This window comes from Rana temporaria, chromosome 4, assembly GCF_905171775.1.
Source record: "Rana temporaria chromosome 4, aRanTem1.1, whole genome shotgun sequence".
In the NCBI taxonomy this organism is placed as follows: domain Eukaryota; kingdom Metazoa; phylum Chordata; class Amphibia; order Anura; family Ranidae; genus Rana; species Rana temporaria.
The window spans coordinates 248,236,033-248,250,234 of record NC_053492.1 but is presented as its reverse complement, the minus strand read 5'-3'; positions in this window follow the sequence as shown (position 1 = coordinate 248,250,234).

Genomic DNA, 14,202 nt, shown 5'->3' with positions numbered 1-14,202 from the left:
ATGGGAGCGCGCCTAATTTAAATGGCACACGCCCATTTGAATTGGCCCGCCTTGCGCCGGAGGCCGCCGGCGTAGTTTTCATTGCAAGTGCTTTCTGAATCAGGCACTTGTGATGAAAACTTGCGGTGGTGTAACGTATCTAGGATACGTTACGCCACCGCTATTCTACGTGAATCTGGCCCTAAATAAATAAATAGGCGATCATTACTGTTTCTACTAAGGGTACTGAAGAATATACAAGCCAAAGTTTATGGCAATTTTTACTTATCTATCCTTGAACTTGTTTATGAACTTCCTCTAACAGTTCTTTATATTGTCATTTATAAAAAGAGCACAGAAGGTGTCGTTTATTCATTCCTATCCGATGATTATGCTTGTACATCATGGTAATTTCCTTAAACTGATTGTGTTATTTTATTTTCGTAACAGATAAGGCAATACCATTTTGTTGACCAGAGTAAGTTATTTATAATAGGAGCCATGGGATGATTTGAATAGTTAACCTTTACAATGTGCTGTGGTGCCCAGATTTCTACTTGTGTCCTCTATGTCAAATATTTGTAAAATAATATACACGGATTTGAAGATTTGAAGAAACTGTAAGCTCTTGTGTTACTGACTAAAATAGAAACACAAACAGTTATGAAAATTAGCATTTATTGTACAGCACTGAGTTCCCTTGACAGCTTTGGAATGAAAACTGATCTTGGAGTCGGCTAGCTCTGGTAATTGCACATTTGCAGTAACACTTGATAGTGAAAGAACCCAGATTATGTAAACCTTGCCTCCATTGTTGAACATCATGTAAAGAAGAGCTTTGTTATAAAAAAACTTCCCCAATTAGGTAGCTGATAGCTCCAAACCAATTACAGCCAAATAGAAATCATTACCAGGGGCAGAGAACTTCTGAAAGTTGATGCCCTACTGGATATTGTTAAAAACAGTGTCAGACATCCGTATATTGGTATTTCGTATCTACTGACTGCCTACTTACAGTGTATGTACAGGCAAATCTTACCTTTTATGCCGCGTACACACGATCGGTTAAACCGATGAGAATGGTCTGATGGACTGTTTTCATCGGTCCAAACCGATCGTGTGTGGGCGCCATCGGTTAAAAAAAGCCAACTTGTTTTAAATTTAACCAATGGATTCCTAACCGATGGGAAAAAAACGATCGTTAGTAGGCACAACCATCGGTTAAAAATCCATGCATGCTCAGAATCAAGTCAACGCATGCTTGGAAGCATTGAACTTTGTTTTTTTCAGCACGTCGTTGTGTTTTATGTCACCGTGTTCTGACACGATCGTTTTTTTAACCGATGGTATGTAGGCGCGACGGTCCATCAGTCAGCTTCATCGGTTAACCGATGAAAATGGTCCATTCTCATCGGATGGACTGATCGTGTGTATGCGGCATAAGTTGTAAATAGTGTTAATGGGTCAAGAGCCTCTATCAAGTTTTTATTGTTGTCTTTGTTCTTGTCAACAGAACTGAGGGAAATCCACCATTTTATAAAGCAGTAGGTGAGGTAAAACTTTCCAATGGGGAAACCTGTTTCAGTTAAAACTGCCTAATGATAGATTGAATTTTTTTTAAGGTGACCCCCCACCCCATGGTCTGTTGCATCTCCTGGCCAGAAGACAAAGGACAAACTGTCAAACTAAAATCAGATGACGTGTTATAATTCTCCCACTCTTCCCACACAAAACTTTTTCCCTATACATACACTTTATATGTTGATTTCATAGCGAAGAATTCTTTTAGAACTGCTTAAAGTTGCTGAAAATCACAGAAGTTGACGTAATTAATAAACCTATTGCATTGACTGTTTCCAACTGTAAATATAAGAAATCACAAATATATTTAATTTGCCAGACTACACATATTGCTTTGAACACTGCATGTGGGTAAGATAAAGCTAAATTTGTGTGACATAATTCTAAGAACATTCTGTAGAAGAGCAACATTGTGACTTAATTAAAAAGAAAACAGTTTGTCATTAAGTGGTTGTTCTACACTTCAAATACGTTTAGGTTAATTAGAATTGAATAAACTTACTATACCGGATGCAGTGGCTTTTGGTCCTGTGAGGTAGAGGAGAGGTTATTTTCAGTAACTAATAAGGTAATTTATTTGGTGTTAGAGTTCTGGCTGTGGTTACAGGTGCTAGGTCTCTGCCACAGCTCTGATCTCTGCACAGACTGTGTACATCACTTTGAGGATTTCATTGCTATTTTAAAAAGGTAAAATCTAGGTTTGAATATATTTTAAAACATATCTGGGGTTCAGAATTAAGTCATATGTCATACATGTTAAGAGTTCAATTTAAAAGCAAAACATTTAGCGTATTTGCCGGCGTATAAGACGACTGGGCGTATAAGACGACCCCCTAATTTTCCAGCTAAAATGTTGGTTTTGGGATATACCCCCTTCCTACTAGTCATGCCTCGCCTCATGGTGCCACCATTACATGCCAGACTATGCCACTACATGCCTCACTGTGCCCCATTACATGCCAGACTCACTGTGCCCCATTACATGCCAGACTCACTGTGCGCCATTACATGCCAGACTCACTATGCTCCATTACATGCCAGACTCACTGTGCCCCATTACATGCAAGACTCACTGTGCCCCATTACATGCCAGACTCACTGTGCCCCATTACATGCCAGACTCACTGTGCCCCATTACATGCCAGACTCACTGTGCCCCATTACATGCCATATTCGCTGTTCCCTTATGACATGCCTGACTGTGTCTTGACGATCCCTTACCTTATCCTAAGACATGCAGAATCGCGGCCGTCCGTTTTTCGAAAGCCGTGCCTCCTACTTCTTCTATTCCGTGATAGGGCCTCTGTGATAGGCGGACACTAAACACAGTGTCTCCTGGGAAGCTGAGTGTTCCGCCTATCACGGGAACAGAAGAAGTAGGAGTCGCGGCTTTGAAAAATGGACGGCCGCGATTCTGCATGTCTTAGGATAAGGTAAGGGATGTTAGGTTACCGGCATATAAGATGGCCCCTGACTTTTGAGAAGATTTTAAGGGGTTAAAAAGTCGTCTTATACACCGAAAAATACGGTAATTATTTTGAATTTTTTACTGTTGATATTACTTTCACATTTTTGCAAAACAACTGCAAATTAGACAGAGAGGAGCCCTAAATATTATAATGTAATTACACTGTTTCTTACTTAAAGCGGAGTTCCAACCACAATTAGCATTTTTTAAATGTATGTCCTTTCATCCTGCGTTTTTATAATATAAATCTGGTCACTTACTATTTTACAATCCGCCGCCGATCTGCATAGATATTCAAAAAAGATAGTTTATAAAACTATATCTACACGTTGTCATTTTGCTTGTGGGCATTGTGAAGCCTACAGGCACTTACTTCCTGGAAGTCTTGGATGGGGAGTGATAATTGGACAGCGCACTGCATCCTGGGAAATGATGACACACATTTCCCAGGAGCATTAGAGGGAGATGATGTCAGAATCCTAGGTGGTTTCAAAGGCAGATTTCGTGGGACCGCATAGCAACAGGCATTTCCAGATGAGTAAAAAAAAAAATCTTTTTTTTTCTTTTTTAGTCGTAAGCTACAGTTTAAAGCAAAATTGTTTTTTTGATGGAACCTCCACTTTAAAATAAGTTAATATTAGACACAATTGGAGTACACTGCATTCAATAAGTAGGCTCACACATAGGCTTGCACTCAGAAAGGAAAAGAAAGCAGTAAAAAGAATGGGGCGAAAAAGAGGGTAGTCTTTTTAAGTCCCTCATGGGACTGCGGCATCGGCAGTTTTAGAGACACTAAAAAGGTTTTGATGTAATTTTTAATCTGTTTGGCTAGTTTATGTCAGGTGATATAGAGGGTTCTGGAAGGTCAATGGATCAGGCAGGGATTGGCTAGTTCAGGTTAGGTGTCATAGAAGGGTCTTTAAAGTCAGTGGGTTAGGCTAGGATTGTTCAGTTAATGTCAGATGACCTCCCAGAACATTCTGGAAGGTTGTTTTGGGCCTATTTAAAAAGCTGTCCCAATGTTTTTTTTCCCAGTCGCCAGAGAAGATACAGCGCAAGGAGCTCCCTGCCCTATCCCCCCCCCCTTGTCACGGCTGGTTTAAGAAAATCAAAGGGGAGTTTTAAGAAAATGTTTAATGATAAGTCAGCTCAAGTCTTAGTGGCTGGGCTGAAGTATGATTTATTGCTGAGTATTTTTCGGGTGAAATATTGATTTGATGAAAATATATTTTTTATGTTATAATTTATTTATTTATTTAAACCAATAAACCAGTCCGTGGCCAATTTTATTTCAATTAATGTTGTGGTGTTTTTATTTTTGTGCTATGCATGTTTGCTGTTTTTTCCTGATGCCTGCAGTCCCATGACTGCTCCCCACACTGTACATATAAAATTAAAAATGCACATTAATAATGTTATTTATATATAAAAAAAGGTTAAATAGAAATTGCTTTAAAAAAATCTAATCAGGGTTTCTTTAGCAACTCTTGTGTGAAAAAAAAACAGTCAAAGAAAAAATACTGGGGTTGATTTACTAGAATTAGAGAGTGCAAAATCTGGTGCAGCTCTGCATAAAAACCAATCAGCTTCAAGGTTTTTTCTCAAGTCTTAATTGAACAAGCTGAAGTTAAAAGCTGCTTGGCTACTATGCACAGCTGCACCAGATTTTGCACTCTCCAGTTTTAGTAAATCAACCCCACGCTTTTTTAAATTGCTTTAACAGCCCCAACTAGCTGCCATTTATCAGTGTTGAATTACATTTTAACAAGTGTAGCACCCTCTACCTTTAGGTAGGTGCTGAGTGTAGGGTTTTGTGTTAGCTGCCAGTGCAGGTAAATTTAAGCAGGCCTATACTGCGAGCTAGGCCTGTTTGTTTTTGATCTGGGGGCAGGGAGTGGTTTAGTGTAGCAGTAGGTGACTGACATGTACTTCAGCTCTTGGCCGCCTCCCCTGTTTCCAGTGGAGAATGTTCTGGAAAAAGGGGGCAGGGCTGAGTGCTGGAGTGACATGGGGTACATGTGAGGAGCTCTGACCAATCGCCATCTATGATTGGCAGGGGGCCGGCCTCCTACATATACCCACAGTTTGCCTGCTGGAGGAGGAGTTGTCGGCTGGGTGAACTGAAGGGTGGAGTGCTAGACTGTCGTGCTGGAGGAACACCCCCATCTGGGGGTATAAATCTGGCAGAGGAGCTTGAGAGCTGGGAGGGAGCCTCTCCTTACTTGGTCATGGAGAGATGTCCTGGAACAGGAGCTAAGAGAGACAGTTGGTCTGCATGGTCCGGAGTAAGTCCTTCAGGAAGGATCTAGGGCAGGTGTTGGTGAGTGGAAGCAGAGTGAGGCATGCCAGGGGAGCTGGGTGCAGAGCCAGAGGGAGAGACTGTGGAATTTGTGTCAAATCGATACAGCTATGAGGGTGGGCAGGATTTGCAATTCGAACTGCTGGGATCAGTAGTCCATCACCATTAAATCTACTAAAATGACCGGTTACTGCCATGACGGGTACTGCAGGCCCCAGGCCTTCAACGGTTTCATGTTCTACTTAAACTGGGACTTATTCAGAGTGAGGCCTAGTCATATCTGATGGTGTGACAGGAATACTAAGACTGTGAGAGGAGGAGATATTCTGAGGTAAAGGTCTGTCAAGCTGTGTGCAGGAGGAAGAAAAGTTCTGAGGTAAAAGTCTGTCAAGTTTAGTGTAAGCCATCTTGTCCTATCTCAAGAGTGTGACACACTCGTTTCTAAATCCTATCTGAAGAAGTGTAACGCATCTATTGCTATAACATTTGTTTCTATGGGCATCCCATATCCCTTCACCAACCAAGTTCAATCCCCTAATAAAAAAACAAAAACAAGCAAAAGACTGTTCATTGACTAAAAGAGTGTGTCTAATGGATGTCTGGCAGTAGGGTGAAATATGTGGATGTAGTAACTCGTAGCAACCGCCCGCTATATTGGAGGTCCCACCGAGATCCACCTTCAGGGTTAATTTGATGGCCGTCGCCCCTAGCAACGCACAAAAAAGGGGAGACTTTTCTTTATCATCTAGAGCAGGGGTGTCAAACTGGCGGCCCTCCAGCTGTTGCAAAACTACAAGTCCCATGAGGCATTGCAAGGCTAACATTTACAAGCATGACTCTCACAGGCAGAGGCATGATGGGACTTGTAGTTTCGGAACAGCTGGAGGGCCACCAGTTTGACACCCCTGATCTAGAGCATTCAACAATGGGAAGAAACTATGTGTTTGCCTAAAAATCAACTTTTTACAAGCAACCGTCTGGGATTATCATTATTATTGCTTCCCACTACTCGGTTACTTCAACCAGCTCTGGGGCGGCTACTTGTACTTAGCCATTACCCGTGTCAACCACGGCGAGCGATCTCGCTCATGGATTACAAATATGTCCAGCGCTCTGCATGGTGTGGAAATTTAGAACTTTCTTGTAAAATCCTGCTTGACAACAGTAAGGGGAGAGTAAGAATGTCAGGTGTTGCCCCTAGTAACGGAATGCAACCAGGGGGTGTCTACAGATGGGACTATGTTATGTCAGTCCTACACAGAGTGACAGTAGAGATTGACTTTATTGTTGTAAAGGGTAACCACTGTACAGTTTGCCTGCTATCAGTGTTCAGCTGCTGTGGCGCAGTTCGTGAGGAGACACATGTCCGGTCAGAACCAGTTAACACCAATGCGCCTACTGATCTCAGCCTCCACCACCAAGGGTTAGCGCAGCGCACGCAGCATGGAGCCTGCCTATCAGTTTCTCATGTGCTGAACAGATGGAGAGCTGGGGGGTGGAGTCACGCCCCCGGAGGAAGCTGACGGGTTCCAGCCTGCTACGCACACCACGAGGCAGCTAAAGATGGGGGAGAGTGGTTGGATGATGCCTGCTGTGCAGTGGATGCCTGACATGCTGGAGCGAACGCTGATTGACACCGGCATTCGGCTGGAGATTCACAGAGGACTCGCCTTGGGGGTGATCGGAGGAGTGGAGCGGCTGTGTCTACTCTGTCCCAAGTGCCACATCCCAACGTCGGGAGTTACCGCTTGGGCCCGGTGCGGCCATTGTAAGGAGCCACTTACCCGGCTGGGACCTGTTCAGCAGGAGTCAAGATATTATACCACTAATCTGCTTTCAGGACTTTGTGTGCCACAGCTGCAGGAGACTCAGAGGGCTGGAGATGACCAGGGATCATCAGCCAAAGGGGCCTGGCGACTCCTCCGTGAAGATACTGGAATATAGGTTAAAGGGAAGCTGCCACGACCCGTGGCCTGGCCAGGTGCCTGGTGACTGCAGGTGCTAGTGTGCAGGAACCGGATGATATCCCTGAAGAGCCGACCTGCTCTAAGTCCCTTGCTGTACCTATCCGGAAGGAGCCCATGCTAGAAAGAGGAGTGCTTCCTGGTGAGCTGGATGAGGTCATTGATTGGGGTTCCCCCAGAATACTGGATCAATATGGGTCCTTAGAGAGACTGTTTGCCTGGTCGTCCCCTGAGGAAAGTTCCAGTAAAGGAGGAGTGGGAGACAGGAGACTCCCATTCTACAGATACCCATTCAGAGGCCAGGGAAGAACCTCAGCCCCCAGTATGGACCCCAGTTTCTGGCATGCAAACTTTTCATAAACAGACCTTCCACTACCCAGACCAGAGTGTCCACCTACAGGCAATGGGTAATAAAGGCCCAGGATTCCTGTGTTCTGCTCGGGAAAGGGAAGCCTAAATAACTGCCAAGGTTCTCTCGCTTCCAGTGTTAGTGCGTGCAATGAACAGTGTGGTGATAAAGTTTCTTGTGAACGAAACCTGCAGATATCCCAGTCATGGTGGTTCCCAGCCCACAGCAGCCATTCCTGTGAACATTCAGTGTGTGGAATTCCTGATCCTTGATAATCGGCGCATAACCTATTGTGAAATTGCACAAGAGAGTGGCGTCTGTGGGAAAAATGACCTGGTTTGATCTCTAAGGGTGTCCTGTTTCTCCAGGACAATGCACAAGCTCAAACTGCTCAACTTAATACATGCACTTTACAGCAACTTGGCTGGGAGGTATTGCCACACCCTCCTTGCAGCCAGACCTTGCTCTGAGTGATTTCCACCTGTTTGGACCCCTAAAAGTGTTCCTAGGAGGTCAGCATTTTAACAATTATGATGAAGTGAAGCAGGCTGTCCTGGGATGGTTCAGGTGTACTGACAAAGCTTTCTATGCCAAAGCTTTCCAGGCATTAATACATGCAGTTTCCACTCCTTCAAATTTGTTCTTTTAATGTATGAACTCAAAATTCCCAGTTTGACGTGAACGTCCCTTGTATTTATGTTTGACAGGTTTGACTCGAGCAGCTATGCTTGCCCCCCCCCCTTCTGCCTATTCACAGAAGCCTTGGTATTTTGTGAATGTGTTCACATAATACCAAGACTTCTGTGAATGAGCAGGAGGAGGGGAGGGGCTGGCATAGCAGCTGCAGTGACGCTTCTTTTCCAGATGCAGAGCTTAGAAGGATCAATAACAGGCTCCCAGTACTACAGCGATAGCTATCTTCTAGTAGTACTATAAAGCTGTCAGATATAAATAATAGACCTAAGGCCATGAGGTCTCATGCACCTTGCTGGACCTAACCAATTAATTTTATACAAAGTAAACTGAATTCCAAGAAATAAGCCTCATACACACCTCCAGTTTCCTCGGCAGAATTCATCAAGAAACTTGGTGGGTGAGCTTTTTTGCCGAGGAAACCGGTCGTGTGTACATTTTTCATCGAGGAAACTGTTGAGGAACTCGACGAGCAAAACTCGACGAGCAAAAAAGAGAGCAAGTTCTCTTTTTCCTCGCCGGGAGTCTCAACTTCCTCGTCGTGTTCCTCGTCGAGCTGGTTTTCAACGAGAAACTCGAGCGTGTGTATGCTAAGAAACCCGCGCTTGCTCAGAATAAAGTATGAGACGGGAGTAAAAGTAGCATTTGTACTGGAGATAACACATTTTTCAAGCTGTAACAGACTGTAAAGTGCAAATCGTCTCTTACCAAACTTTTACTTAATACGCAAACACATGAGATTAGCAAAAGCAGCCCCAAGAGTTGTGCAAACGGAATCGAACTTCCCCTGCCGTTGTATTTATTGTACGTCACCGCGTTTGAGAACGAGGAGATTTTGTCTTGACCATGTGTACGCAAAGCAAGCTTGTCGAGTTCCTCGACAAGCCTAACAAGGAACTCGTCGAGGAAAACAATGTGACTTGCCCGACGAGTTCCTCGGTCTTGTGTACGAGGCTATATACAATAAGTACACTGTTGTGATAGCCTACAAGTGTATAGATATTATTCTTATGAATGTAATCTATATGTGAAATATCAAATTTCCACCTTGAGCTCAACGATTACCGTAATATTTAGGCCTTGCCTAAGATGTCTTTCTGGTCTGGCATTGTAGTTGATATCACCAGGTTAATTTTCATGTGTATCATTTTTTTATAAATACATAAGCTGACATAGAAAAAAAATGTCCAAAAAGAAGTGTAGGAAGACTCTCAATGTATTATTTTGACACACCAAAATACAACATTTTATCTTACTTTTTACCTTTATTTATTTCCCTGTCCCAATTTCCGACAACAAGTGTTGGGGGTTCATGCTCTCAAATTGTCCGACAGCAAATGTGTTCCATCGGATCATCCGATCGTGTCTACACAAATCCGTCAGACTAAAATCCAAAGTACAAACACGCATACTCCGAACCAGGGCTAACCATCAGAAAACATTAGCAGAAGTTGCCCAAAGGGTGGTGCTAAATAGCAGAATAAACACTTGGTTTTGTGAATGTTGGCTGATAGTGTGTACGAGGCTTTACTCTTTCATTGACAAATAACATGTTGTATATGTCTAAGTACTATGTCACCGTCAATGTTTAATAAACATATTTAAAACAGAAAACAGGTATAAAGTGGGCTAGCAGGAATAGAAAGTTCTATAAACACTGCTGCCCATTTCTGTTTCCTATCAAATCAGCCATTAACCACTTAAGGACTGTCTAACGCCGATATACGTCGGCAGAATGGCACGGCTGGGCACAGGCACGTACAGGTACGTTGCCCTTTAAGTGTCCAGCCGTGGGTCGGACCCGATCGCCACCGGTGTCCCGCGATCGGTCACAGAAGCTAAAGAACGGGGAGAGGTGAGTGTAAACACACCTTCCCCGTTCTTCTCTGTGGCAGTGTCACTGATCGTCTGTTCCCTGTTATAGGGAACGACGAGCAGTGACATCACACATCTAGCCACGCCCCCCTACAGTAAGAATCACTCCCTTAGGGCACACTTAGCGCCCCCTAGTGGTTAACCCCTTCACAGCCATTGTCATTTTCACAGTAATCATTGCATTTTTATAGCACTTTTCACTGTGAAAATGACAATGGTCCCAAAAATGTGTCAAAAGTGTCCGATGTGTCCGCCATAATGTCGCAGTCAGGGAAAAAAATCATTGATCTCCGCCATTAATAGTAAAAAAAAAAATATTAATAAAAATGCCATAAAATTATCCTCTATTTTGTAAACGCTATGACTTTTGCGCAAGCCAATCAATAAACGCTTATTGTGATTTTTTTTACCAAAAATAAGTAGAAGAATGCGTATCGGCATAAACTGAGGAAATTTTTTTTAATATATATTTTTTGGGGATATTTATTATAGCAAAAGTAAAACATATTGTATATTTTTCAAAATTGTTGCTCTATTTTTGTTTATAGCGCAAAAAATAAAAACCGCAGAGGTGATCAAGTACCACCAAATTAAAGCTCTATTTGTGGGGAAAAAAAGGATGCCAATTTTGTTTGGGAGCCACGTTGCACGCCGCGCAATTGTAAGTTAAAGCGTCGCAGTGCCGAATCGCAAATCTGGCCAGGTCCTTTATCTGCATAATGGTCCGGGTCTTAAGTGGTTAAATAGTGCAAGTGCAAAGAGTACAATATGCCGGTAGATAAAAAAGGAGTAACCAGCAAAGTGGAACAATGTGCTTACAAGATGTTTTTGATCTCTGATATGCAATAATACCAAAATTCAATGTTTTGAACAATCAGTTGGGCATTACTTTTTTGCATCCTGATTTAAGTTGGCTTATTTAACTAAATAGAATATATGAACAAGAAAAAAAGTCTAAGTATGATGGGGCAATTTGCTTATCAAAAAAAATAAAGAAAAAAAGAAAATATATGAACTAAAAATTACATAAAGTTTGTAATATTTACCATAATATTAATATTTGTTTTAAAGGTTTCTAATAATAAAATAATCAGAAATGCATACCTTAATTGACCCAATTTACCTAACAGATTGTTGTTAAATTATTATTTGAAAACATGAACATTAAAATTATGTTATTATCCCAATATTGAACAATGTACTGCTTTTATTGAAACATATTGATGTATTTCTGCATTTCAAATTAGGATAGAAAAAAACAACAACTCAACATGAAGCAAAATATAACCGCTATTTAATCACCCTGTTACTTTCAAATGATTATTGATTTGCAGAAGTGATGTCCAGTAGTGTTAGAAAATCTATTTCAGTAATGATTACTACCTTGTGCTTTATCTGTCAAATTGAAGGTTGTTAAAAGGAGAAATCTCTTGAGAAGTCTGAGACTGCAAAGCTGAAATATCATATTTAATATGTTTTATCTGAAGAAAAAGATTCAGTGTATACCCTTTCACCCAGAGCACAGGCAGGTTGGAAAACTGAAACACATGTTTCACTACCTGTTTAATTATGACATATGCTCCCCCGGGATGGTCTGTAGTTGCCTACTGTAATAAATGTTTGGCAGATATCATCAAATGCTATAAAAATGATTTGTCACTGTACTTGAGGTAACATAGATACAATGCTCAAATAATAATTTTCAAAAATATACAACCTAATATTTTTAGGAATAATAAAAACACCAACTTACCAACATTGCATGGATCTTATTCTCCTTGTAAATATTAGTAGAATCCTTGTTTGCCAAAACCCTAGGTTCTGTATCGATGATTATGTGTATTTTAATAACCAGGTGTTTTTGTTTTTTGAAAAAATTCCCCGTTCTTATGCTAAGAATGTGCCGAACGGCAAGGTCAAACATCTTAGTGTCAGACAGCGTCCTGATATTTTGGATCTGTTAGATGTAAGAGCGCTATATATAAAATGAAATGTACTGAATGACAGTATGCTATTTTGACAAAAGATGATCTTGCATCATAGAACAGCATATATATCTAGTGAAGCAACAATCCCTTTCACAGTTTTCAGCTCACTAGGTTTATCTCAAGCTGAAATGCTTAGGGATTATGTATGAGAATGTCGTTCACGAAATACAATTCTATGATTTTTCCAGAGCAAAATGAAAGCAATGATAGAATGAAACCTTACATCACATGACACTGAAGTTTAAACCTTGACTATATAATGTAGGCTTTTTTTTTTTTTTGAGAAAATGAACAATCCACAAAAAGATCTAAAGTCTTAAAAACTGCAGTTTTAGGCATATTCTTCTGGCATTTATTTATGTATAAAATTGAGATAACTAAGGACAAGCGCATTAAAGAAATATTCATCACCTAGTGAATAATATGGTCTCATGAAAAGCTTAGTTTGGCTGCAGAGGGAGAATTAAAAGTTCATTATTTCTATCCAGAAAAGAGAGAGCTATGAGAATAAAGCAACATATTTCCTTCTGGGATTTTCTTATACTACATCATTTGCATGAAGGGCGCCACATCAAAAGTACTGGGTGCCCTTTTTCAAATATTAATTTGAAGCTTGTTTCAAGTTCTCCCATGACTTTGTGCCACCTTGTATCAAAGCAAGTTAAAAGTAGGACTTGTTAGAAAAAAAATCAGTTTTGCCACTGTTTGAGGACTTGGTTAAAATATTTGATCAGATTAAACTTTTCATTTCTACTTTTGAGAACTTTAACTACTCTTTAGAATTATCATCTTTTGACTATATCATTATGACTCATATCTCTCAGGGAATAAAGTGTTTTTGTATTGTCAAGAAAGAAACAGGACATGTTTGCATCAGTAACACAGTCACGTTCAAATGTTTGTATCATATGCTGTTTATAATGAACATTTAATGTAATAGAAAATGCATGTTAAAGGTACCTCATCTAAAAAATATGTATTTGTCTAGCTAGTAATATTTTATATGTGCTGTTGTTAGGACATTATAAATACATTTTGAAAAAAATATAGTTTTGAAACAATTAATAAAAAAAAGTTTGTTATAGTTTTCTATGAGATGCTATAATGGTATTTTTAGCGAATACATAACTATACTATAATGATTGGTGCAAAGTATCTATAGTAAGAACAAAGAACGCCTTCAGTCAGAAATAAATTTATTATTATACACAATCCTTTTTGGAACCATCGCTGTATTGCAGGTAACTTGCTTTTTAATTACAGTACATTAAATATATAAGGCTAAATTTAGTTTTTTGCTGATAGTAATATAGTATAGTAATAATCAGTGTTACTTTGTTGAAATGGGGTTACTCAATGCTTTATTTTTTGTTGCTATTACTATTGATAAAACATAAATAAATAATAATATCTAATATCACATCCAAAATTTTTCTTCACAATTCAATACTCTACAAGAAGAATGACTTTTCACTATAAAAACCTTACTTGTTCCAATGTACTACATAAAACATATTACGGATAGTAGTAAGACTTCTGATTACATTTATGGACATGATAACTTTAGTATACTGCTCAAGCTTAAAGTGATTTATTATTACATTATTGTGTGTACTTTTTTCATATTATAACATTAATGATTAAATAAATTCATAAACAATCAACAGTAAAGGTGTATCTAGTAATAAAAATAGGAGGTATATCTTCTGAAAATACTGTATAAGCAATTTTTTTTTACGTGAACAAAGTTATAAATAACATTTTAGCTCATTGTTATATAATTGTAATTCAGGTTGTTTGCCTAAATCATTCTGCACAAATAGTAAACACTAAAATAATTTTTGCCTTTTTGGTGTATGTTTAATGTTTGTGTTTCTCTTTAATTGTTTATATGGTAGGCACTCAACATTAAATCAGAACACCCTCAAGTTGTGGCAAGTGTTCAATAAAAAATGTGTTAAATATGGCTAGTATAGTTGTAGTACCTTAAATGCAATTTTTATATT